General features: G+C 46.1%; 1 protein-coding gene across 9 annotated transcripts in view; it reads left to right on the forward strand.

Annotated features, from left to right (window-relative positions):
• Positions 1–26,241, forward strand: part of HIVEP2 (HIVEP zinc finger 2) — a 144,477-nt gene that overhangs the window by 39,270 nt on the left and 78,966 nt on the right. For 3 of the 9 annotated variants that reach the window (XM_075413910.1, XM_075413909.1, XM_075413911.1), the window contains exon 3: positions 862–984. The exons of 5 other annotated variants lie outside the window; for them this stretch is intronic. The gene's annotated coding sequence lies outside the window, so the exon portion shown is untranslated. Of the gene's footprint in view, positions 1–861; positions 985–17,900; positions 18,022–26,241 lie in introns of those variants that run through there. One more of the 9 variants, XM_075413916.1, reaches the window with a different exon arrangement.

Raw genomic sequence — 26,241 nt, forward strand, 5'->3', positions numbered from 1 at the left:
AATCCTTTCCCTTTTGACTCTAATCAGTCCCTGGAGTCCTTTTAATGCTCTTGACATTGCGCTGGCCTTTCATCACAGCACAATATACATTTTCCTGTAACTGGAAAGCCGACGGTGAGAGCCTTACGTAAACCCGAGGTCATGGACGCGGCAATGGGGACGTGCGGCTGTCGGGTGCTCGCTGCCGGTGACAGGAGGGGAGGGAGCGTGTTCTGCCAGCACGGCTCTGCCCTCGGTGGGGGAAGCAGAGGGGACCTGAAGGCGCTGGTGCTCGTGGGGTCTTGTGCGCACCCACCAGCACCCAGGAGTGAGGGACCAGCCGCTTCGCTCTGGCCTGGACAGACAGACAGACAGTGGTGCTTTTGTGTCTTCTGCTGGCAACTGGGGGGATGCTGGGGGCAAAGCCTTTCCTCAGAAAGCCCCTGTGTGAGCAGTCCCCAGCCCACATCCCCGGGTGGTGGGCTGCAGGAGCTCGCCGATGGCTGGTGGGGTGGCCGGGAGCTGCTGGCCAGGAGGAGGTCGCCTGCGGCACCCGGACTTGGCAAACCTGCTTGGTCTGAGGCGCTGGGTGAATGGACCTTTTCTGTGCTAGGGACAATGCTAAAAGGAAGGAGTGTTACCAGGTGGTCGAGGGGCAGGCACCTAAGCAACAAATGCCTTCTTCATAAAGTAACTGCCTGGGTTATTGCCTTTCTGTGCAGCCCGTGCACAAAACCCTCCGGAAAGTGAAGGGGAATTCCCCGGTTGGTAGTCTGTCTGTCTCTCTGCTGTCCAGGAATTCTTGGGATGGAGAAGGCATCCCAAGAATCTGCCGCCGTGTGCAGGGAAGCTAAATTCTCTCTTGTTTTTCCGTATACACAGGTCAGCAAGTTTATTCAGCAAATGCTTTAATTTTACGTTTAATACTATGCAAATATTTAACTTTGGACAGAAAGGCCTCAGGCTGGCTTCAGACCGTGGACTGGCTTCCAGCTGTTTCTGCAGGTACAGATCCAATGTTTACATACACCAGTGGTAATTTGTTTGTTTGTTTGTTTATTTATTTCTGTATAATGTTAATCTTTTTATAATGATCTGGGATATTTGCGTGCCCTGTTTTTGATCTGAACATAAAAACCTGTGTATTTGCAACGTGTGCAGCCATTTTCAGAAGCTTTGGCAAAAAGCTCAGATCTGCTAAAGATGATCACTGTAGGCTGAATCTTTAGATGACACAGAGTTGTACTGACTAATTTTTCCTCTAACTGAAGTGCCCAAAGCTGCTCTCACCATTCAAAGCCCACCAGCCTAGGTTATGGAAAAAAGGGGTGGAAAGATCTGGTGCCTGCTGCAGGAACTGTATGCTGTAAGTTGGTTGTCCCGACAAATGGGTGCAACAGAATATTCAGAAGGAGTGTCAACAGTGTTAGCAATAAATGTTAACTAGGTTTCAAAAAACTGCTTAAATGCTCCCTAGAGATATAATACTTTGCTGTATCCATGTGTATTTCATATACATATTCTTTCTCCAGCTCTTGTCTCGGCTGCTGCATGCCTGCAGACAGCCTCTTATTAAAAAGGGAAAGTCCATAGTCTGTGGACCTTCTATAATGTGCTCAGCATGTGAGCTATTGACTTCATGAGGACGAGAATAGCTGTGTCAAATGTGTTTCATTTGCATGTGGCAAGATAGAAAAAGCAAACTCTGTGTGAAGACGAGCAGACAAGAAAGACACCGAATGCCTTAAAAACTAAGGGAGTTAATGCTATGCAGTGATTTTGCTTCTGTTATAGGAAGTGTAAGAACAGTATGCTTCCTGGCGTACATCACCATCTAAACTGCAAAGGTTTCAGTTCCATGGCAACACGAAGAACCCGATTGTGCTTAAGGTGCATGTATTAATGCATTCAGAGTGAGGGGCTGGGAGCGAGCTGGGGAAAAATAAAATATGCTGAATGTTTCCTGTTTATTTAAAGTAAAGCCTTTGTTCCTAGAAAATCATGATTGACATGAATACACTACCCACCACCCCTCAGTTCTCTCCGATTCTTGTTTAGATGTGTTTTTCTCAGGCAAAAAGCAAATGAAGAGGCTGTTCTGTGGTTTTTTTTGGTTTTTTTTGAAGACTGTAAGTGCAGCAGCACTTGAATGTTGCAAGAAAATACTGTTAATTCCTGAGGCTGTTGTATGTCCCTGGAGAGAAAGAGTTGGGGGGCAGGACTGTATTTTTTCCAAGATGTACTGCTTCACAGAGCAGAGTGAAGCAGTGTTTGGGTTTTCTTTATAATTACTATTTTCCTTGATCTTTTTGATCTGCCCTCTTTCTGCCTTTCTCTACAACCACCTCCAGTTTCTCCCACCTCCCCTGGCTGGGGAGCAGGAAACAAGACTGAGCTCTGTTTCCTGACATCCAAAGAAATATCAAAGTATGAGGAAACAGTGTGTTTTGGTTTGCCAGCCGACTTGGATTCGCAGACCCGCACTAGGAATGCACCTGCTCCCGGACAGGGTCAGGAGTCACCCTCTGGAGCAGCCAGGCAGTTGGCCAGGGAATAACCGGGAGCTGGCGTGGTAAAACTGACAAACTGGCAAGTTAAACTGGATTTACAGCTGCTTTGCATTGCTAAAACAGACAAAGCAGCCAGAACGTATCAGTAGATCTGGCCTATAGATTTCAATGAGGTTTCTCGGTGTAACTGGGGAGAGAATATAGCTCTGCAGTTGGAAGTTGGTCAGCCACTCTCCTCTTGCTGTGCCGGGAGAAATAAAATCAGTCTCTCTCTTATCTGTATATCTTTTATTTTTTTCTCCGACTAGCAACAGGCATATATTTTCTCTTAAAAACAAGGCTTGCTTTCATTAAAGTGAGAACCCTGTCTTTGAGATTCTGCTTGGGAGAAATTTGTCCCTGTTGAGGAGACCAGCGTTAACATGGGTAAATCTGTTCTGAGGGAACAAATAGAATTGAAATGATTAAATGACCCTGTCTTGGCGTTCTACAAAGTGGTGGATTTCTCCCTTGAGGCAGCAGAACTGCACAGTAAGGTGGTGTCATTTCTAAACAACCACTTTCAGAGAGAGAGCAGCACTGGGAAGCCTGAGCCACTTGCTAGTGCTGCGTTTGACACTCTCCCACATTCATTGTTGTTGTGGTTTCTAGATTCTGCATAGCCCCCCAAAACAAAGAAAACCCAGCCGTAGCTCATTAAATACTAGCATGTGCTTCCCAAATTATGTGGCACCTTCATTATCCCAACTTTTGACAAAGGCGCTGTGCATCCAACTCTGAATGAAGAGGAGGAATCACGCCAGCCAGCCGTGCAGTAAGGGAGGCGAAGGGTTCCCGTGGGGGTGTCCCGACCTGGCATAACCCTCCAGACAGGCTGGCTCCTGTTCACAGGCGCCTTCTCAGGGAAGCACCTCGTTCAGCTTGGCAGGAAGGATGAAGAGAAAGCACCGAGAGGAGCATCAAAGAAAGAAGAGAAGGAGGAGAGGAATCAAGGACAGGAAGAGTGAGGAAAAAGAGCAAAGGGAGAAGGGTGAGCAGAGAGACAACGGGGGGGCTGGGAAGAATGCAACACAGGAGAGAGGTGATACTCTGGTGCCTGTGAGGGAAAAGCTGTTTTTCAGATGTAGTGTAGTCCAAAAAAAAAAAAAAAAAGGCAAGAAAATTAAAATACATGAAGTGGGAGAGGATCTCAGAGTGATGAGAGAGGAGAATTCAGATTGATGTGAACAGAAAAAATACAGAAAACACACAGATTAATTTCATACACTGGTCCAGCCAATTTTAAATAATAGTTGCTAAGTTTGTAGCATCAAGAGCTTCTGACATTCTCCGTGTGGAGGTTTTGGGGGCCAGTGGGGAGCAGTGGGGCCACATCAGAAGGCTCCTGCAGGCACCATAGTGGAGCTGGAGGCAGATCACTTCCGTGCACCTTGTCTGGAAGCCTAAAGCCAGTATGAATGCCCCTGAGGAAAACTGCCCATCCTGCGTTTGAAGACTGACAGTCAGAAAAACGTGCCCGATTCTCTCTGAAGGTATCTGAGGAAGGGCTGTTGGCATGCAGGCAGGGATAAGGGCTCCCTCTAGATCCTTCTTCTTCCACTTGTTCACGCTGTCTAGGCTACCAGAAATAAACAGCTGAATGGAAATTTTAGTTCTGGCTGTGAAAAGAAGCTTTTGAATGAATTCTACATCAAATAGTGAACGTCTTCTTTCCTCCTCCTCTCCACCTACCTTAGTCCTAAACATTAACATTTCATGTCACTTGAGCTAAGTTCAGTGTCAGACTTGCCAGATCCTGCTGAAAAATACACCCCTCTTTTGTGGCAAGCCAGAGAAGATGAGAGGCTTGTGGTGTTTTTCCTTCTCAATCTCTGCTCCGCTGGGAGAAGCAACTAAGGCTGTGTGAAGCTGCCTCCTTCCCACTCTCCTAAACTTCGCTCCCAAAAATGCTTTTCCCTCAACGGCTTTGCAGCTTCTCCGAAGGAGGCATGGCTTGGCCCACTTAGTGCCATCGTTTGCCAGGAGATGTTTTCTCAGATTGTGGTGACTTTCGTCACGATAGGAGGCTGAAGAAGATTGCTGTGGAATAAGTCATGGGCACCGCTAGCTGTGCCATTTGAAAATCATTACTTAAGCATGAAAGAGAAGAAAAGGATCAGGAATTATGAGATTTGAGCCCTGCCCAAAGCCCCAAACCTCCAAATCATTCCTGCCATTTCCGGTTCCTGTTTTCCAAACACTTGGGCTGCACTTGCATTATATTTTTAAACTTTCCTCTGAAACCACGAAGGCAAGAAATACCCTTTCTCTGAAATCGTTTGCTTTGTGGCCCACAGCACCAGTCCATGCTTTCCTGTGGGCCTTCCCCCCCCAGGACTTGTTGCCCACCGCCTTTCTGCTGCTGCAGGCTGCCTGGCCGGGCTGGGGCTGGGGGCTGGGGCTGCGCACCGCTGCTCGCCGCTGAGGGTCCGCGCAGCACCTGGGGGCTCGGCTCGGGGCTTTGGGCTGGCTTTCCTCTGCAGAGCCAGCCACCAATTTTCACGAGACTTGTGAGAGTGTAGTTACTGAAGTTTAGTGAAATTTGTTGTCTAGGAGAGAAGATACGAATGTCTGCAGAGGCGGAGAAACGTGGGTTTGAATAGTGGGTTTATGGTACAAGCAAGGGAATGGTTCTCACTGGGCGGTTGTGTCTGAAATACTCTGCAGTATGTGATAGTATTTACGATAAAGATGAATGCTTTGATGATAAAAGCATGGGGACCTTAGCTTACCTGGAGACCTTCATAATTTTTCCTACTATAGAGAAAGCAAGTGGTGAAGAGGCAGAAGAGGGAAATGTTGGTGAAGACAGACCTTTTTTGACACTGAGCAGAGTCTCACTGCCTTTGGTGGAGTGAGTAGGGGAATGTTCCTGTATCACACCATAGTTAGGCAGAGATGTGCTGATACTTGCTTATTTTAATCAGTGCTGAAAAACAGAAGTGAAAAACTTAATGTGGCTTTGGGATGCTGTAATACAATGCTGAATCGCCTGAAATCAAACCCAGTTCAAGGTGTAAATACGGCGGCTGATGTTTGTGAAATGCCAAATCTCACAACCGGTAGCTGAGTTTACTTCTCACATGTTCAAGAAAAATCACCCTTTCCACAGATGCTGTGCAAGCAGGGCAGCCATTTCTGCACGACAGGAGGAGTTTTTTCCCCGCCTCTCACCTTGGTGTCCAGTCCAGCAATTAGGAATCAGATTTAACCCTCAGCGTTTGTTTCAGGCTCTGTGAGTCTGTAATTCTTTGCTAGCAGCAAAACAATTATTTTTGACAGACATACTAGTTGTTTGTTAATTTGTTTATAATCAGTTTTCCAAGAGGTTGCTTTGATGTGGGAGGAGCTGGATTCTTTGGGTGTAAATGCCCGCTGCTGACTCTCTTCTTAGTCATTAGGAGATGCTTTTCACATTAAGGCGCCTTTACTTTTAAGGGAGAATAGCGAACATCTGCTGATACCAGAGGTATGAAATGTGCGGTTGCCTGAACAGAAGCCGTTCGCTGAGCTGCAGCACGTGAGGGCAGGAGGGGCTGAGGGCAGCCCAAGCCTTCACCAGCCTCCCGGGGAGAGGCCGAGCAGCCCCCGTCCCCGCTGGCTGCTCCACTGCTGCGGCCGCCTGCACCAGTCCCCGGACCTGAGATCCCACGGATCCTCGTTCTAGCCATCGACCTACATCCCTGCCTGTGTGCCTCCACACTGAAAGATGTCACTGTTCTTTTCCGAAAAGAACATGTCTTTTTTTTTTTTTCCAATTCCCTTGCCATCTTTTTGTGTTTTCGAACTGAAGCTCTTTAAAGGCTCCCTGCCTCTGCAGTTCTTGCCTTTGTATGGGTTATTTTTGGAACAGGGGGAATGGGGAGGAGGGGTGAAATTTAGGGGAGTTAACTGCAGTAGAAGAGGAAAGCTCTTTCCCTTGGTGTGCTCTTTCTTCCATCTCCTTTCTTCTTGTGACCTCCATGATCCGATCCCCATCGCATCGCTCGTTCCAGGGCAAGCCGTAGCCAGCACTCTTTGTGCCCAGCGAGTTGACTCCTTCCCGGGCAGAGGCGTGCTGGCTTGCAAGCTCTGCTCACTGCTTCCTCCCTGCAGCAGCCATCGTTTCTCTTCTGCTTTTCTGGGTCAGCCAAGTTGGCCAGAAAATGTTAGGTGGTCGAGCAGAGTTTTGAAAGCTGTGAAATACTGGTAGCGCTTGGGAGGTTATGTGCCTTGGGGTAAACTGTACATGCAGAAGAATGCATTTCCTTCATTATTTCCTCAGTGGGGCAGCCCCATCAAGGTGGCTGGCTTTTTCTCGAAATGTCGATGTGTTTTTACATTGGGGGAGTTACATGCTGATTGCCATACTTCGCAAGAAAAAGCAGATTTTTTGGAAGACTGGGGAACAGTGACAGAAACCTACCTGATGGGAAGACTCAGAGCTCAGCGTTCGGCTCTGGGGCACGGGACAAGTGGTGGTGAGCCCAGACCCCCAGATCATCTGAGCTCTTCTGCACGGGGGCGATCACATCTTTTGTTTTTGCATGCAAAAATGTAAGGAGAAACCTTCTATGAAGGAGCGCCCAAGGACTTTCTTTTTTCTAAAATCACTAGCACGTAGAAAGACATTGACTATGCAGTAGGTCAGGCTGCCCTTTTGATAACTGAGACAGTATTTGGATAATTGAGATGCCTGTGACTGCCCATGAAAATATGCTGATGTTTACACTGTTGTCAGGTATTGAAGTCACACCACAGTACTTATTGTGGGATCTTGCAATGGATTTTAAAATCGATCAATATCACAGCACAAAGTGGGAATTTTCCTGATTTTTTCTGCAGTTATGAAAATGCCGAAATAGCGGTATAGTGTAGTAAATGTTAAACATTAAAAGCTGGTTTTGTGTGTACTGATAAGGGCAGAGTGGTAGAGGAGGAAGTAACTTGAGTTTGGTTGGTAAAGCTGATAGGAGTATGGTGGAAATCAAAGCAGGGGATGACGGTAGACTCAAAGCAGTGACATGCTGTCATTGAGGTGCCATGCTGGACCTTGTTCTCACCAAGAAGGAGGGGCTGGTGGGGAATGTGAAGATCAAGGGCAGCCTTGGCTGCAGTGACCATGAAATGGTGGAGTTCAAGATCCTTATGGCAGTGAGGAGGGCACACAGCAACCTCACTGCCCTGGACTTCAGGACAGCAGACTTTGACCTCTTCAGGGACCTGCTCGATAGAGTACCATGGGATAAAGACCTGGAGGGAAGGGAAACCCAAGAAAGCTGTTTAATTTTCAAGGATCACCTCCTCCAAGCTCAGGAGTGATGCATCCCAACGAAGTAGTAGTCAAGCAAAAATGCCAGGAGGCCTGCATGGGCAAACAAGATGCTCCTGGACAAACTCAAGCACAAAAAGGAAGCCTGCAGAGGTTGGAAGCAAGGACAGGTAACCTGGGAGGAATACAGAGAAATTGTCTGAGCAGCCAGGGAGCCGGTTAGGAAAGCTGAAGTCCTGATAAATCTGGCCAGGGATATCAAGGGCAACATGAAAAGCTTATATAGGTATGTCAGTAATGAAAGGAAGACTAGGGAAAATGTGGGTCCTCTCTGGAAGGACACGGGAGACCTGGTTACCCAGGGTGTGGAGAAGGCTGAGGTACTCACTGACTTTTTTGCCTCAGTCTTCACCGGCAAGTGCTCCAGCCACACCACCCAAGTTTCAGATGGCAAAGGCAGGGACTGGGAGAATGAAGAACTGCCCACTGTAGGAGAAGATCAGGTTCGAGACCATCTAAGGAGCCTGAGGTGCACAAGCCCATAGGACCTGATGAGGTCCATCCGTGGGTCCCGAGGGAACTGGTGGATGACATTGCTAAGCCACTGTCCATCATATTTGAGAAGTCGTGGCAGTCTGATGAAATTCCTACTGATTGGAAAAGGGGAAACAAAACCTCCAATTTTTAAGAAGAGTGAAAAGGGACACATGAGGAACTGCAGGCCAGTCAGTCTCACTTCTGTGCCCAGCAAGATCGTGGAGCAGATCCTACTGGAAACTATGCTAAGGCACATGGAGAATAAGGAGGTGATTAGTGACAGCCAACATGGCTTCACTGAGGGCAAATCATGCCTGATAAATTTGATGGCCTTCTAGAACAGGGTTACTGCGTTGGTGAATAAGGGAAGAGCAGCTGATGTCATATACCTGGACTTGAGTAAAGCATTTGACACTGTCCCACATGACATCCTTGTCTCTAAATTGGAGAGACATGGATTTAATGGATGGATGAATTGATGGACAAGGAATTGGCTGGATGGTTGCACTCAAAAGAGTTGCGTTCAACAGCTTGGTGTCCAAGTGGAGACCAGTGAATAGTGGCATTCCTCAGGGGTTGATGTTGGGACCGATGCTGTTAAACATCCTTGTTGGTGACATGGATGGTGGGATTGAGGGCACCCTCAGCAAGTTTGCTAATGACACCAAGTTGTGGGGTGTGGTCAACACACTGGAGGGAAGGGATGCCATCCAGAAGCACCTTGACAGGCTTGAGAGGTGGGCCTGTGTGAACTTCGTGAAGTTCAACAAAGCCAAGTGCAAGGTCCTGCACATGGGTCAGGGCAATCCCAAGCACAAATACAGGCTGGGGAGAGAATTGATAGAGAGCAACCCTGAGGAGGACTTGGGCGTGCTGGTGGATGAGAATCTCAGCATGACCTGGTAGCGTGAGCTCACAGCCCAGAAGGCCAACCGTATCCTGGGCTGCATCACAAGAAGCGTGGCCAGCAGGTCAAGGGAGGTCATTCTGCCCCTCTACGCTGCTCTGGCGAGACCCCAGCTGGAGTCCTGCATCCAGCTCTGGAGCACTCAGCACAGGACAGGCATGGACCTGTTGGAGCAGGTCCAGAGGAGGCCACAAAAATGATTCGAGGGCTGGAGCACCTCTGCTATGAGGACAGGCTGAGAGAGTTGGGGCTGTTTAGCCTGGAGAAGAGAAGGCTCCAGGGTGACCTTGTAGCAGCCTTCCAGTACCTGAAGGGGAGCTACCAGAAAGCTGAAGAGGGACTTTTTACAAGGGCCTGAAGTGATAGGGCAAGTGGCTTTAAACTAAAAGAGGGTAGATTTAGATTAGGTATAAGAAAGAAATTTTTTACGATGAAGATGGTGAGACACTAGAACAGGTTGCCCAGAGAACTTGTGGCTGCCCCCTCCCCAGCAGTGTTCAAGGCCAGGTTGGATGGGGCTTTGAGCAGCCTGGTCTAGTGGAAGATGTCCCTGGTCATGGCAGGGTCTTGGAACTAGACGGTCTATGAAGTCCTTTCCAACCTGAACTATTCTATGATTCTATCAAAGGTGGGTTTAAGTCAGTGACATAACAAGAATTGATAATAACAAGGACTTTAACCCTAAATTAAAAAAAAAAGATCATTCTATTCTATACAAGAATCAGCACAACTGATGCAAGAAGTCAGCCAAATATAGGGAGAATGAAATCAACAGAACATGAAGTACTCTCTTAAAATACATAGAAAGGGAGGGGGTTTCACTACCGTGCTATGGCAGAGATCAACTAAACTGTGCAGAATGCTTATGCAAAATGTTCGCTGTAGGGAAATCACTGTTTTCCGTAGATTCTAGGAAGGACTGCTGGCACGCCGCCGATAGTGATTTATTTTCACCCAGCCCCGGTGCTTGTGGCTGGCACTCAATGAAACCTTCCAGGGTAAATTATTTATTTAATTAAGGACGGCCACAGTTGCACTGAGAGACTGGCAGCACAGCAGTAGGAAGTCTGTTAAGAGATTAAGGCTAACTTCTTACAGATAGTCTGCTTAGGTATACTATAAATAATTAAAATCGTAAATGAGTGTATGTTGACATTTTTGCTTAAGCTTATTAACAGCAGTTCATAATATTGAATGCGGTGTATGTACTGCCATGTGTTATAATCCTCTGATTTCTTGATCAACTAACCCAGAGGCTTGCGCAACAAGCTAAGACATCAGATTGCTGCTAACTGAACTTTTGAACTTTTCATAAGAAAAGTAGATGCCAGTAAGAGAAGAATCAAATTTATGAGTGTGTAAGCATGAGCAACCCCAAAACTTCCATTTCAGTAGGCATTCCCATAAGAGCAAAGAGAGAAATCCCCCTCTTCTTTCACCAGATAGGCAAGGTAATGCTTTTTTCTTAGTTTAACATGTTCCAGAGGTAACAGTTATAGCTGGTTGTTTGAGGGAGTCCCACGAAGAGAGGCATTTAAATATAACTAATGAGAGGAACTGTCATCTGAGGAGAAATCCCTGGAGAGTCTCTACAAGATTTCAAATTGTTATCTGTGTTGTTTTTTTAAAAAAAAAAAAGAAATGGTGAAGTAATGTGATTTGGTAATTGTGCTTTTATGAATAAATATGATTTTTGAAGAATACATTCTGAGTTTGACCCTTGCTTTCTTTCCCTGATTGTTGAGTAATAAGAAAACATTTTGCAAGAGGAAAAGAAGCCACCTCTTTTAGAGGAAACCATTCATGGATTGAAGCGGTGTAGTTTGACATGAAGGAAAAAGACAGACAAACGTTTTGAAAAATATCAGAAACGGTTTTGAAACATCGGGCATGATTGGCTTTGGACAAGTCTAATAAGCAAATCAGCGCAGAGCTAAATTCACGTTCCAGGGGCAAGTTCCCGTTTGGGTGGGCACTGACGGTGGGGCCAGCAGGCAGCCTGCCAGCAGCCGAGATGGGCTCTCCCCTTCACATGGGGTGGCTTGGACCTTCCCCTCTCCTCCTGCAGCGCTCGCTCCCCGGTCCTGCTGGCTGTCTGGTGGTCAGCAGCAAGGTATGAAACACCCCTCGACTTCGAGAGGCTGGGTTTTCTCTCCACGGCCCAGGCTCTCCAGTGCTGCCGAGACTTGGAGCAAGTGGACGGTTGGGGTTTGAGGAAGAGTTTCCCACTGTCCTGGCTGGGGTTTCACATCCTGGAGGGGCTGCTCCTGCTGCCTGTCCTCTGCAGCTGCCTGCCTGAGCCCATGCGGGGCTGGTTTGGGTAGCTGGATGGGCAGTGAGCTGCTGGGCGGTGAGGGGTTTCTGATGGGTCAGCACCTTGGGTTGGCTCCCTGTGGGCACTCGCCACTGGACCGACCTCGCTGGAGCATGAAACTGCATCCTCAGTGTGCAGATCAGATCTGGTATGGTCAAGGTCGTTCGGAGCTGTGTACTGTGTTAAATTATCACAGTAATCAGGAATGGATACTGAGAAGATGATGGTGAAGGACAGCGATGTTTCCTATGCTGCCCGTTTCTGCTCCCCACTTTTGGTGACCCCAAGTTGCTCTCTGTGTTTCCCTTTTCAGATGGAGTTAGAAATGGGTATACACTCAGAATTGTTTGTTTTTTTACTGGCAGCACCTGTGAACAATCAAAGATTGTTTGTGCAGATTTACAATTAAACTTCGGAGTGAAGTGAATGTGATTTCAGAATAGCTTGTTTGCAGTCAATGTTTTTATTTTTTTGCAAGGAAATAAAAGGCTTTACAGTATCTCCTAGGTACTCCTAGTTACTGTGCACTGGAATCATAGAATTGCAGAATGGTTTGGGTTGGAAAGGGCCTTTAAAGATCATCTAGTCCAACCTCCCTGCAGTGAGCAGGGACACCTTCCACTAGGCCAGGCTGCTCAAAGCCCCATCCAACCTGACCTTGAACACTTCCGGGGAGGGGGCAGCCACAGCTTCTCCGTGCAACCTGTGCCAGTGTCTCACCATCTTCAGTGTAAAAGATGTCTACCTAATGTCTGATCTAAACCTGCTCTCTTGAAGTTCGAAACAGTTGCCCCATGTCCTGTCACTGCAGATCTTGGTAAAAAATCTCTCTCCATCCATCTTATGAGTCCTATTTATATATTTAAAGGCCACGATAAGGTCTCCCTGCAGCCTCTCTGCTCCAGGCTGAACAATCCCAACTCTCTCAGCCTTTCCTCATAGGAGAGGTGCTCCAGCCCTCGGATGGATCATTTTTGTGGCCCTCCTCTGGACCAGCTCCAACAGTTCCATGTCTTAACTGTGCTGGGGGCTCCAGAGCTGGATGCAGGACTCCAGGTGGGGTCTCACCAGCACGGAGCGGAGGGGAAGAATCACCTCCCTCAGTCTGCTGGCCACGCTTCTTGTGATGCAGCCCAGGCTATGGTTGGCTTTCTGGGGTGCAAGCTCACATTGCTATTTCATGTCCACCTTTTCATCCACCAGCATGCCCAAGTCCTTCTCCTCAGGGCTGCTCTCATCCCTTCATTCCCCAGTCTGTACTGATACTGGGGACTGCCCTGACCCATGTGCAGGACCTTGCACTTGGCTTTGTTGAATTTCGTGAGGTTGATATTGGCCCACTTCTCAAGCCCGTCAAGGTCCCTCTGGATGGCATCCCTTCCCTTAGGTGTGTTGACTGCTCCACTCAGCTTTGTATCATGCACAAAGTTGCTGAGGGTGCACTCAATCCCAATATGTCTTTAATAAAGATATTGAACAGTATCAGTCCCAGTATGGACTCCTGAGGGACACCCCTTGATATTCACCTATTCACGTTTGGACATTTAGCTGTTGACTGCAACTCTCTGAGTGTGAACATCCAGCCAATTCCTTATCCATTGAATACTCCACCCATCAAATCCATGTCTCTCCAACAGAGAGAGAGGGATGTTGTGTGAGACTGTGTCAAAGACCTTACAGAAGTTGAGACAGATGACATCAGTTTCTCTTCTCTTAGCCACCAATGCAGTCACTGTAGAATAATACATAGAATAAACCTGTCGTGTTTTGATGGTTAACTTTATTTGATGTTTTCGAGTCAAGTGGCATACATATGATGTGAACAGATCACTGAGACTACTATTATTTGTCATCACCATATTCTAAAAATACTTTTAAAGAATTTTGGTAAAGAATAGATCTCAAAAGTATTTTTAATTAATACCTTGGAATAGGAAAGTACACTTTCCTCAATTTACAGTTACTCAACTGTAATTTACAGTTACTCAACTGTAAATGAGCTAGTTATTTAACAGACCCAAACTGAGTACAGTGAGAACCTTCAGGTCCTTGTGCTGCAGCTGCAAAAGAGGCTATTGCTGTCAAATGCTAGTTTCTCATATCAACAAAACCTGGTTCCAGGTGCTCAGGCCATAGCTTTCCTTAGTTTTATGGTTTGATTTGCTTTAAAACTTTGGCATAAACCCTCTAGGTAGTGATAATTTGAAATTTAACTTTAAATATACTTATTTCCAAAAATAAAATTGTTGATTTTCGTGTTGAATATCTAAAATAAGCACAAGTCCCACCACCACCATCCATTGTTATTCATTGTAGACTTCTTCAGGGGTGTTTGCATGCAAAAGAGAATATTGGATTCCTACTTCAAAATAGAGAAAAATCATTATGTAGTCTCAGAAACCTCTGCTTCTATAATATTTTTATTTTACTTTTCAATTATAATCAATATTACCTGTTTTGCCGATGCTAGTATTGGGAGAAAAGCCCTAAGAGATTGATGTGCAGGCAGAATGAGAATAGCATGACTATTTTTATGGTTCTGACATCAGTGTCCTGGTTTATCTAATGTTGTATGACACAGTGACTAAATGCTCCATACTATTTCATCCTCAGTGAGTCAAACTTCTTCTCCAATATTGCCCCTTTTGTCAATAGTCATAAAAACTTTTAACAAGTAATTTGCTAGTTTGGGGTGTTCTTTTACTGTCTATTTGGAGAGCTAATAGTCTCTTTACTTTTCATAAACAGTATTCCTACACCATAGTACTGTATGTTCCTAATTGAATACTCATGGGTCAGTAAGAGACAATTCTTCAGCTTCCTACCTGAAATACGGCATTTTAAAAACTGCCATGAAGCTTTGTTACAACAGGACATCTCTGCGCTCTGTTATACTTACTGAGACGGGTACGTTTAGTTACCATGAGGATTTCTGTTCTGATCTTTCTGTTCTGATCTTAGCCGGTTTTCATTATTTTTTTCTCTGTATGAAAAGCGATACATTTTTACTACTAGGAACAGTAATAGCTGCAGATCCTCATTTTTCCACATCTCCTCTTACCCCATAGATACCACCTTCACCGCCCATCTGTCACATTCCCACATCTGTACCTATTCTGTACAAGGGTTTGCTGGGTTCCTTTATGTTTCAAGAAAACAGGCTTTTGAAAAGTTTGTTGGCTTCCAGAAGTAGTCACACAAACCAGCCTTGTGCTAGGTCTCCTGTGTGAGAACTGACAGAACCGACACCTGGTTGTGGGGAAAAAAAAAAAAAAGGGGGGAAGAAAAAAAGTAAACCACACCAAAAATTTCACTTTCCAAATGGATAAAATGCTTTTTTTACGTGAACAAAGGGTTTTGACTATTACTTGTTCAAACAACCCCTTGGTCTTTTGATGATGTAGAGATTTGAATTACATCCCCTTAATGAGTATTGACTGAGTCTGTGGTGTCCTTTTCCTGTGTGTGTGTGAAAGTAACGCTGGCTGTAATGTGGTTGTACGGTGCGAGAAAACGGAGCCCCAGGACACTTCCAGAACACCTGGCTGCTCTGATTAACCCCTTCTGCATTTCAACAGGCAAATGGCACGCGGGAAGTGAACTTTCCAAGCACAGCTGGATGTTGCAGGAGCAGCCTGGTGCTTCCCAAACATTTGAGCAGTTACTGCTTTACAGCTGCTGCTCAGGCACAGAAAGAAGAGAGGGCATACTGCAGCTTTCGTTTTCCCAGTCGAGATATAAACAGACCTTCTGAGAACTATGAACGCAGCCCTAAAAGTTGGTCAATCTCACAGTGTTTTGTTGAGCTTCAGGACCTGGTCTCCCTTCTACATTTACTTTGATTAATGGTTGATATGGTGCTGTGGACATCTCTGTGGCTTTAACTAAACGCACACAGACAGCCAGCTCCAGCAGCCTCTGCCTCGAGCAGCTGGGCAAGGAGCAGAGCTTCAACCCTGGGTTCCAGCCAGCCTCCCCACCTCTCGCGTCCTCGGAGGGGCCGGTGGCCGCTGGCGTGATGCCGAGCAGAGGCACCCACTCGCTGCTGGAGTGGCCACAGAGCTGTCTAGGCACCTCGTGCCTCTCCTCCTCTGGTGCCGGGGCCACCACAGGCACCGCGGCATCTCCCGGGGCAGCTCCTCCAGCCAGGGATCTCCCCTTTGGGATATGGACACCGTCTGCCTCACCAGTTGCGCTGGAGGTGGTGTCCAGGGTACACGTTAGCATCCCTGCCTGGTGGCTGTTACCGCTCGGAAGACGGAGGAGCGCTCTGGGCTCATTCCTGCCCCAGCCCAAGACGGCGTGGTGACAGCGCTGTGGGCCACAGCTGTACCCGGCGCAGCTCCAGCGAGGGGGCCGGGGACAGAGGGGAGCACGGCTGCTGGCACGGGGAGCGCAGCCCTTCGACAGGTGTCAGGGTTTTCGGAAAGGGGGCAAGCTCTCTCCACTGGCTCAGGCTTGCGCAGTGGCACAAGGGAGGTCTCAGGGTGTGAGCTGTGACACTGTCTGATCCGCCACTGGCTAGCGTTACATGAACTGACGTGTGTCAACGCGTAATGTGCGGCTCATCAGCTGTTTAAAGGCTCTTGACGCAGGGGGGGATTACAACACCCGCTTCTGAGCGGGCAAGGGGCTTCGAGTGTTTCACCTGAAACATTTGAGGTTGCATTTTCCCGTGGAATTTGCAGACTTGCTATAAAGTATGTTTAGGTACTTCACAGGTTCTTGCTGATGTGGTATCTTACACATTTACACCTCTCCTGTTTTATGACACTTGTGTTATTGTAACAGGAGAGCACTAGGGGACTGGAGTGTTTTGACTCCCACATATTCTGTAGGAAGCAGTTTGTGTTGTTCCAGAGCGTTGCATTCAGTGGGCACCAGCGAGAGACCTGGGAACGACAGGAGGAGAAAAGAGAGACTGGCACCTGGTGTCTGCGGCACGTTGGTTAGGATACTCAGCTAGAGGGCACCAATGAATATTTCTTTTTAGGGCCGTTAAATTGGGCCGTGTGGACCGCCAGCATATAGATGCATAAGAGAAACGTGAGGGCTTTGCGAAACAGTTGTGCTAAAAATAATTTCGGTGTTATTTTTAATAATGTCATCACAAGTGAATAAAATGATGTAGAAGTTAGTATCCTGGGACATTTCCTTCTCCTACTTTAGAGGGTAAACACTATAAATCCTTGAGTGTTTGGCTGGGTGTTTTCCAAAAGTATGTCAATGAATTAGGCATCAGAGTCATAAAATACTTTTCCTATGTTTAGATTTTAAATATGCAGTAGAAAGTCATTAATTTTTAGATTCCTAAGCACCAAAATTGCCTCTGAAAAGGGGACTTGGATGTTAAAATCAGTCAATTAAAAATAATAAAGATTTTAATATTGCCAGAAGTGCACAGTCAGTGTTTTGCCATCAGCAGCGTTAGTAGGCTCGGTTGTATGCTGGTAAGTTTGGTTGCTATGAGGGCATGAGAAGGATCCTGAAACTGTTGAAGGGGGAGGACTATTGTGGGATTACTGGCCGATTAGTTAATTTAGAGGATTATGGTTTTAACTCAATATTAATTCCGAAAGAAATCCAGTTGCACAGACTCATTGAGTAATTTAGGCTGGAAGGGATCTCCGGGGATCGTCTTTCTAGCCCCTGCTCAGAGCAGGTGCGTGGTACTTGGTTTTGCATGTCATCGATAACTTGCCTTTGTGTGGGTTTGATTTGTGTGAGGAAGATTAACTATTCAGGTCTTTTTTTTCAGTAGAAGAGATGCAAGTGCCAAAGAGGGGTAGAAGTTAAGCCAAAAGTATTTTACAAAGAAGTTGATCCAGACAGCATTGAAGTGACACCAAAGTATCCCACACCGTTTCACATATTTGATTTGATATTTTGGAACAAACACTGCTCTTGGGTAGCACAAGGGACTTAGTTCGAGCATTTGTGAATTAATTTTAAATTGTTCTTTTCATTGCTGGCTAATGTACAGAAGAAATTGGTGAATAGTAAGAGGAAAGGCTATGCAGCGTTTTATAGCCAATGGTTCTGTTTAGGCTTAATCCCTGTAATGCAGTGTTAAAATTTACAAAACAGCTTGTAATTGCAGTAGCTTATTTAAACCAGCTCTTTGTGGTTATGTCTGCTGAGGAAACTTAAACTTCTACGTTCCCCAGCCACTTAATAGCAGCAAATCGACTGCGGGTCTCTTGTAAGAATATCTAAATGTAGGCTGTTGAATAATCCCTTTGGGGGCCCTGTAACTATTTTTGTGCCTGGATATGCGTCATCAGTGGGTATTTTCTCTGGTGACTAGCTTACATCAGTAGGTCTCCTACCATACACTCTATCAGTGAGTGACTTATGATTGATGGGAGTCACGGCTGCTGTTTAGCTTTTATCTGTGACCTCAAATAATGGACAGCAGGAATTTCCAGACTGTTAAATTCCTTGAATGACTGAAGACGCGGAGTGGCTCTGCTGACAAACGCAGGTAGTACCCAGATGCTGGGTGTTCACCGGGGGCCGAGGCGGGGAGGAAGGAGAGGGGGGTTCCTCGGCTGCAAGGCGGTGAATCCGGCTCCGACGCGTAGCCGAAAGGAACGCTGCCCCGGGTGCCGGGGAAGTGGCCGCGCCAGAGGATCGCCGGGCGACCGTGATGCTCTGACGAACTCTCCCGAGCTCTCCAGCCGTATGCGTCCACCAGCGGCAGTGGCGTTTCGATGTGTTTAGCTGGCTGATCCTTGGGGCAGTTTGTCGGTCCGTTTGATCCCAGGGAGACCACAGTTCGCAGCTTCTGCGGAGGGAAACGCTGTGGAATTTCAGCTGCAGCCTGGTTGTTTTCTTAACCCTTTTTGTTACTGCCTGTGAGCTGTGAGCGGATTTATTGGAGTGCTTAACCCAGGTGCTATCTGGGCTAAATCTGAAGGTGCAGTGGGTTACGTGGTTTTAAGGTTAAGTTGCAGCTGTCACAGTGACCCACTGAGCATGTGGTCGTAGTTCATTTCCTGGTGTTCAGCACTTCATATTACAAAACGACTGCAGATACTGAGTTATCCCTTCTTTCTCCTTCCATTCTGCCTTTCTGTCTGAAGCTGACCTGCAAAATGGGGCTGCAAGACAGCTAGGAGATTTTTGTGAGTGTTACCTGCGATGAATTCAGCAGCTTGAGTCAGCCCTACGGTGAGGCACTTTGTCATTTCTCCTTCGTTTCCCCCCTATTCTTCCCATCTCTCCTGGGCTCAGTCCCTCTGATACAGCTGCGGTAGGGAACAGATCAGCTCTCCGTGAACTCGAGCTCAGCAGTCTCTGTAGTCCTTCTCCTGGCAGCCGGGGAGTAAAAATGACAGACAGGGATGCTCTCGGTGTGACTGATGATTAAAAGAAGTCCTTAATGCTGTTTATCGCGCAGCGTGGTTTGGCTGGGGGAGGATAGCAGCTGGATCCAAATTCCCACCGGCCCCTTCCTCGGGGTGGCCGGTGGCCCCTCCACACAGGCCGGGCTCGCAGACTGTCGCACAGGTCCCGCTGACTGGAGTGCCTGCTGTTGTTTTCCACTCGGGTGACGGCGGAGTGGGGTTCTGTGCAGGACTTTGAGACTTGAAAACTTTCAGAGGGAAAAGAGGAGCTTCGTTTTAGCTCGCCTGCGTGTCTCCTCCTCCGCACGTACTAGCCCAGAGGTCATAGTTAATGAATGAGACCAGGCTTCCCGCGGGAGCCCGTTAACCCCCGGCTGCGTGCTTGTTGACACCGTGCTTACATAAAGCTGCTGTCGGCAGCAAGGCAGGCACTGTTGTGGTGTGGATGCCCTCGCTCGGAGCCGTACGGGTTGTGTGTGCCTCACTGTTGCTTGCAGACAGGTGCCTGGTACGGCACCACGCACCAGGGCTGAAGCAGGTTCCCTCATCTGCTCTCTGGCTATTGGAGCACTGGCTGAGAATTGCGTTTGGCAGAAGTAGTGGGAAGAGGAGCAGCAATTAAAAAGAGGCTTGGAAGATCAAGGGAGAGGAGGGGACGAGAAGGGTTTCGTTGAACTGTGATTTACGAGCATATTTTTCCTTTGTTTCAGTATCTTTGTTTTTTGCAGTCTCTTCAGTAAGACTTTGTGATTCATGACAAGCTGGTTATATAATTCAAAATCTGTAAAAGGTTAAGCACAAAAAGCTTGATGAATCTTGAGTCATTTGCATTAAAATTCAGTGAATTTTCCTGGGGTACTGTACTTAGAAAATGTAAAGCTTGCTAGCTACTTGATGTTGCTATATGTATTATTTGCTGCAGCTTTCCAGGAATCATTATGCCCAGCTACACGTGAATATCTCTTGGCTAATACTGACCTCCTTTTCCCCCATTTTTAAGGGGATTATATTTTAGGATAGTGATAGCATTTTAGGGTAGCTTTCATTTACAGTGTTTATCCCAAAGCTCAGCATCACCAGCTTTCCAGAAAGACTCCACAGGCCTTCAAAACATTTCAGAAAGGGTCATCGTTTGCTAGCAAAAAGCGTTAGCAAGTTGCCTGCTGGTTGCTGATGCTTGGCACTGGGGCTACCGGCAGGGCAGAGGGATGAAGTCCAAACTGATGTGTGGCAGTGCAGGTACCTCCCTGTGTGCTGTCACAGAGGTGTCACGTTGGGGACAAACTAATTTAGGTGCTGACCCTGCAGTGAAGTCATGCCACGTGGGTGCCTGGGTCCGTATGCCTACACCCTGGTGACTTCAGTGACCGAGTGCAGGCACCAAGTTCTGCTTGTACAGCTTGAATTGAGGAGTGATGACTGCAGTGGCTAAAACCTTGTTTTTCCGGAAGAGCCTTCACCTGCTCATTGGCCACCTTTAAAATCTTGTCAGTCACCCTGGACAATGGCTAACCAAATATTTCATCTTGGTAGTTAAAATAATTGGGTGTTGTGAGTAAGGGATACTGCGCGTTCACTGAAAGTCAAAGCATCTGCTGCTGCATCTTGTAATAACTCTATTGGCAAACCTCTTACTCCTCCAGCGAAGCATGTTGGTGTTTCAGTGTGCAGCTGGTTCCCAGTGGGCACAGGACTGTAATTACCATACTTGGGAGGCGAAAACAAAGACTGAAACTGACACGGGAATACCAGGGGCTTCATTCTGAAATTTTTTTAAAGATTAAATACAGTTAATTTCTCTGCTACCTGTTAAATCTATGACTGCGCGCCCTGTGCAGCTGCTGTAGTGTCAGATATTTGTTAAGGGTCATAACAGTGAATCAGTATTTAATAGTTTTTTATCGTTATGAGAAAGTACTCTCAGTGCTTAAATACTCTTGAGAATAAAGAGGTGCCCTGGGAGGGGAAGAACAGCAAAGTTAATACAAAGCTCACCTTGCCCATGGCCCTCCCTTCTGAAAGCACTATTTTGGTTGAAGAGTGCCTGTATGGAGCAGGCAGTGCTGCTCAGTTGTTAACAAAATCATTAAGGCAAGTAGGGATATGTTCCCACTGTGAGCCAGATATGCGTTGTAAAAGTATTCTGAAGTATGAGGCAAAGTAGTGATTTCACTTCTTCAGGGCACACAGTATCTTTTGATTGTGTTAGTTCAAAATCATCTTATTACAGTCATGAATACTTGATCCCTCAAGGTCATCTTTGTGGTTCCATAAAGTCCCATTGAAATAGTTGAACCAGTTCCGAGATACTACGAAACTCTAATTTTGTTTAGCTTGTGTGAGGAGGGGCTTGGATAGTTTCATTAGTTTGTTTTGGGTTTTGTTTCTTCAGGTGTTGTGGAGGAAATATGGGTTAGCCATTGCCTCATTTAGACATTATTTTGCTGCAGGGAAAAATGAGGAGTTACTCATAAACTTTGTTGATGTTTGTAGTGAGTGGAGTATTACAGAGTGAAGAGGAAGACAAGCAGTGCAGTAAAATAGTAGAAGGGAAATACAGCCTAAAGAGAAGTTGGAAAAGTGAAAAAAAGATATTGGTATTTCATTTTTGTGGTATTTCATTTTTTTTAATACAATTGATAAGATCAATGAAGGGCCTTCCGTCTTTTGGTGTTACTGTCTACGATAATGTGAATGGATGGAGTCCCTGCACACTCTATGCCTGATGGCCTTCTCCTGAAACCTGTGCTCATCAGCTCAGTCCTTCCTGAAAGCAGCTGGTGAGTTCCAGCAGGCTGTTGGAGATCCAGGACCAGGCTGTCAGTTAATGGATTTGTAAATGTTACCCTGGCACCGAGTTAGTTTGAAAGGCATCCACCTGTTTGTTTGCACATGGGGAAGGAGAGAGAAGGAAGATATTGCAGGTGAAGCCTGTGTACCATGGCAGACAGGAAGGTACCTCCTTTATGTCAGTAGCCCGGCACCAACTCGTGTAAACGGTGGCAAAGTCTTTTCTTTGTCTCCTGTTTTGTTTCCTGTATATACACAGCGCGGTAATTCCTGTCAGGGTTTTGCTCTTGGCAGTATTTCTCTTTCGGGCCACAAAGTGAGCATTTTTCCTGCAGGCCCTCAAACAGCTTGACAAGCGGTGTGCTGCCCGGGGCTCAGCGCAGAGTCCCTGTCTGTCTGCTCGCGGCCACCAGCACTCCCTGCCAGCCCCCGATTCTGAGAGGCAAAGCCATACAGCAGTCCTGAGATGGGAGCGGGTAAGGGACAGGGTTATCCTGGGTAAAGAGGTCCCATACCCCAAAGAAGCAGCGGGGGAAGAAGCTCCCTTTCAACCCGTGTTAAAAATCTTCCTGAGGCAGATCCTGGCCCTTGGCAGGATGTTCAGATTGGCTTGGACACTTGGTGTAAAGGACGCAAGAAAAAAATGCCACACATTGATGTCTCCAGGAGCCTTGATAATGTCAGGACACCTGACAATACAGCGGTACTTCAAAAATATCACTGTTACGAAGGATTTACATGATACTGCAATAGCTAATAACATAAGTGCAGTACAAAGCACTAATTCAAGATTGCTGAGGGGTTTGCCAAGTGTCTGTAGTTTCATGTCATGACTTTGTCCCTTTGCAGACAGGCCTTCAGCATTGAGGAGTTTTCCAGAAACTCGTCCAGCCTTTTTTTTTCTCAAGCACAATTGCCAGTTGCTACCCTGCTAGTTAGAAATAATAGCAACAAAGTTAAAAAATGAAATTGCATATCAGGTAGTCATTTTGTTTCCACAAACTTATTCCAGCATGCTCAAGGATGGACTCTGCAGCTGTCCTTCTTGTACGCTTATTTATATTTCTAGGCAGTGAGGTGAGTGTACGTTTGGGGATTGCTCTACATGCTGCTTGAGACTGTCTTTGTTCAGCGACAGAGGAGATACAAAGCCAGTCCGTGAGGTCCTGACGTCTGCAGTCCTTTGCTTGGGAGGTAGGGTATCAACTTGCAGTGTGAAACTCCTTTCCCACCTCCAGGGAATTCCATTCCAGCCAGAAATCCTAATCTGGAAGTCTATAATTTGGGAATGAGAAAGAAGGGGGTTATGACAACAAAGGAGACACAAAACTCTTTAAACTCTCATTCACTAATGTGCAAGGAGAAGTAACAGTAACTAAATTTTCTTAGTGTAACTAAATCATGGAGCATCTTATGGAGTAAAGAGAAAAGGAACCTTTGAGGTTGCTTTGCTAGTTGATCTCCATCCTCCATAAAGCTCAAGGCCATGTGCTGGTGAGCTACAGCCTGTCTTTAAATGCGAACGGTGGTGATTTTTCAGCCTCTTGACTCTTGACTAGGAGCTCAGGTCTCATTCCACCAGAGACTTGCCACTGGTTACAGAGGGAGCAAGGTTGCAAATCAGAAGATCAGTTGCTCTTTTTAGTTTATCATTTGCTAACTTGATTGCTATTAAATGAGGTATCACTGTGGTAAAAGCGTCAAAGCCAAGATCACCTAGAAGGGAACAGCAGTCTCAAAGAGGTGTAAAGGAGTAAATGGTGCAAATGATCAAAAGGAATACTAGCTTAACTGCCAGGAAAAAAATCACTATGGTGAAGGTCTCTTCTCCTGGTGGAAACCAGAAGAGCTGATGAGTTTGAGTAACTCAAAAGTGACCTGGATAAAACAGTGTAAAGTATACACCATGTAGATTTTTCTTATTTGGGCATGAGATGATCTAATAGACTTTGGTCATCTCCTTTTTGATCTAATTTCTGGGATTCTATGAATGCTTTTAAAAAAGGGCGTTTTCTTGCCTGCTTCACTGCAGGCCTTCTTCCTGAAAGTTTTTGGCACTTTTTACCACAAAGGGAGGCATTTGCAGAAATCCAACATGGCAGTATTTTGAAGACTCCAGACAGATTTTTCATGGCCCTTGCCATTGCTCCGTGGTAACATTCCCAGAATACTTGATGGGAGTTTTGCATAATTTTAATGCAATTTTAGTATGGTGTTTATGTCTAGTTACTTTTAGAGGCCCGAGTCATATCCATGCAGTATTCCCAGAGTAGCCTTCTTCCAGTTCTTTAAAGCTACAATTTGACTTTACAGGAAATAATAATCATGCCTACCATACTGTAACTAAAGTATTCAGACACATGAATCTTTTTCTTGACTTACTATAAAAATGTCACTTGTAGCTTTATTTTGTTTGTTCTGGTTTGACTATAGTATAAACAAGAGTTTATTAAAGCGTTAGCTCTAAGTTGCAGTTCTTTCTTGAGACTGCGAGGTCTTACAAAAAATGTTATTGAAACTGCAGGGCAAACCCATGTATTAACAGAAAAATGAATAATCAGTCTGTTTTCATATAGATTTTTTAAAAAGTACAGCTTGTAGTTGAACTAAATGTACTATTTCTTCCACTGCAGCCAGGAAGCCCTCATAGACTTTTGACAGCGCCGCCAAAAAATTAATGCTTCAGCTGTTTAAAAGATATCAAAAGCTTGTTTGACAATTGTAATCTCTTCCAGGAATTTCCTTTCCCATTTTCCCTCCCTATAAAAACTGATAACAAGATGCTTACATACTAGAAACGGAAACTCAGAGGTATGTTGCAAAGCGTTGTGCATTCCTTCCAGGCTAACGAGATGAGGCACAACATCTCCACGGTGGGCACTCCATTGTGTAAGTAGCATTTGCTTCAAGGATTAACTGCTTGCCAAGATAACACAGATTTAAATGTTCCCTAAGCCATTTTTGAGTTTTTATGTAACGTGGCAGCCAACAGGAGAGGTGTTGGAGATGGCTGGGTGGGGATGCACAGCAGTGACCAAGGAAAGACAAAGGAATACGCTGCATGTGCCAGCATCAGTTGACACAGCACAGCTGAGGGCAAGGGAGAGAAGCGCCAGCCTGGCTTCTCTCGAATTTCGATTCTCACTTTTACACGCAACAACATGCGACAAACTGAAATGAGATGCAGCTTGAACTTCTGTTCTGAAGCGTATCGAAAAGGCACTGAAACATGGACTCAAAGGTCAGAATCGTTCCATTTTCTGTAATGAATTCCCAGGACAGCTGTTAATACTACTCAGTCCTTTAAGGCTAATCTTTATTAGTGGTACCAATACGTAAGAAGAATTATATAGTATTACTGTGGCTGTGGTGAGGAGCGATGTGTTCTTCTCTGATGATGGAAAGGAGATTCTGTGTTAGGAAAAGTGAGATAATTAAAGAGGTTGCCAATAAAAAAGCCACTGTGTTTGCAAAGGGTGCCCTTGTGTTCAGCAAAAGCCGGTTAGAGAAATGTCACTTTATGTGTACGATGGGTGATTGCTGCACAAACACTTGTACAATTGCGCACTGGGTCAGAAGGGCAAGTTACCGTCACCTCACAGCCATGATTTTAAAGCAAACACAACTGTCAGGCACACAAATATCAGGCCTTGTGGCAGGGGCACAGTAAAGTAATGGTTGTTTGAAAATACAGGCTAAAGAGAAAAAGAGTCAATGTAACAAGCCTTGGCATTGTGAGAGGTCATTTTTACCGTGTCTGTGCTACATAGATTAGAAACATCATCTTTATATAATGGAGAAGTGAACTCTTCCACCACTTAAATAAAGTTAATATACTGTTATGTTGCTCTGATGATTGGAAATGGGAAGAGAATATACATTTCTTTTGGTTCCCTTCCTTGATACTGAAATGGTTGTAGTCTACATGCCTTTGTAAATGAGTTTGTGTACTTCCTTCTGCTGTGCTGCCAGTGGTCTGGTATCACCAGCATCTTCCTGCGATACCCTGCTCTCCGCTCCCGTGGGGCTCTGACTGACTGCAGTCAAAGGGCAGTTCTGCGAGTGACCTGGTGTGAGACGTGGCCTTGGGTGTTTGTTACATGCAGCGGTTTGTAGGTGTTCTACTGGGTATTCTATTTTGCGTGTTTTGCCTGGAGCTTCGTTAGATTCAGGTCTAAAGAGGCGGAAGGCTCTGTGGGTGCGGTGGCCATCTCTGGGGTGTACAGTGTAACTGCGCCGTATGTGGATTTGTGAGTTTTGCTTGAAGGCTGCCAGGTTTGTCTTCCTTTCCAACGTGGTTGCAACCTGTGCTTTTGCTGGCTTCTCTCTGGGTCATAAGAAAGAACACACTTCAGCAGGGCTTGTGTTACCATCAGTGGCCTGAACCGTTGTGCTCGCTTGACCTCATGCCTCTAGGAAGCTCAGCTGGCAAATCTATCGCGGACCTTTGTGGCAGCACCCTCTGGGTTGCGTAGGCTGCCAGTTACGTTGTCCTGCTTCCGTATGTGCCGAGGTATTTTCATTGACATGCTCTTTTCACAGGTTTGAAATCCCTGTGGTTTGAA

This window comes from Opisthocomus hoazin, chromosome 2 (genome assembly GCF_030867145.1).
Source record: "Opisthocomus hoazin isolate bOpiHoa1 chromosome 2, bOpiHoa1.hap1, whole genome shotgun sequence".
Classification (NCBI taxonomy): domain Eukaryota; kingdom Metazoa; phylum Chordata; class Aves; order Opisthocomiformes; family Opisthocomidae; genus Opisthocomus; species Opisthocomus hoazin.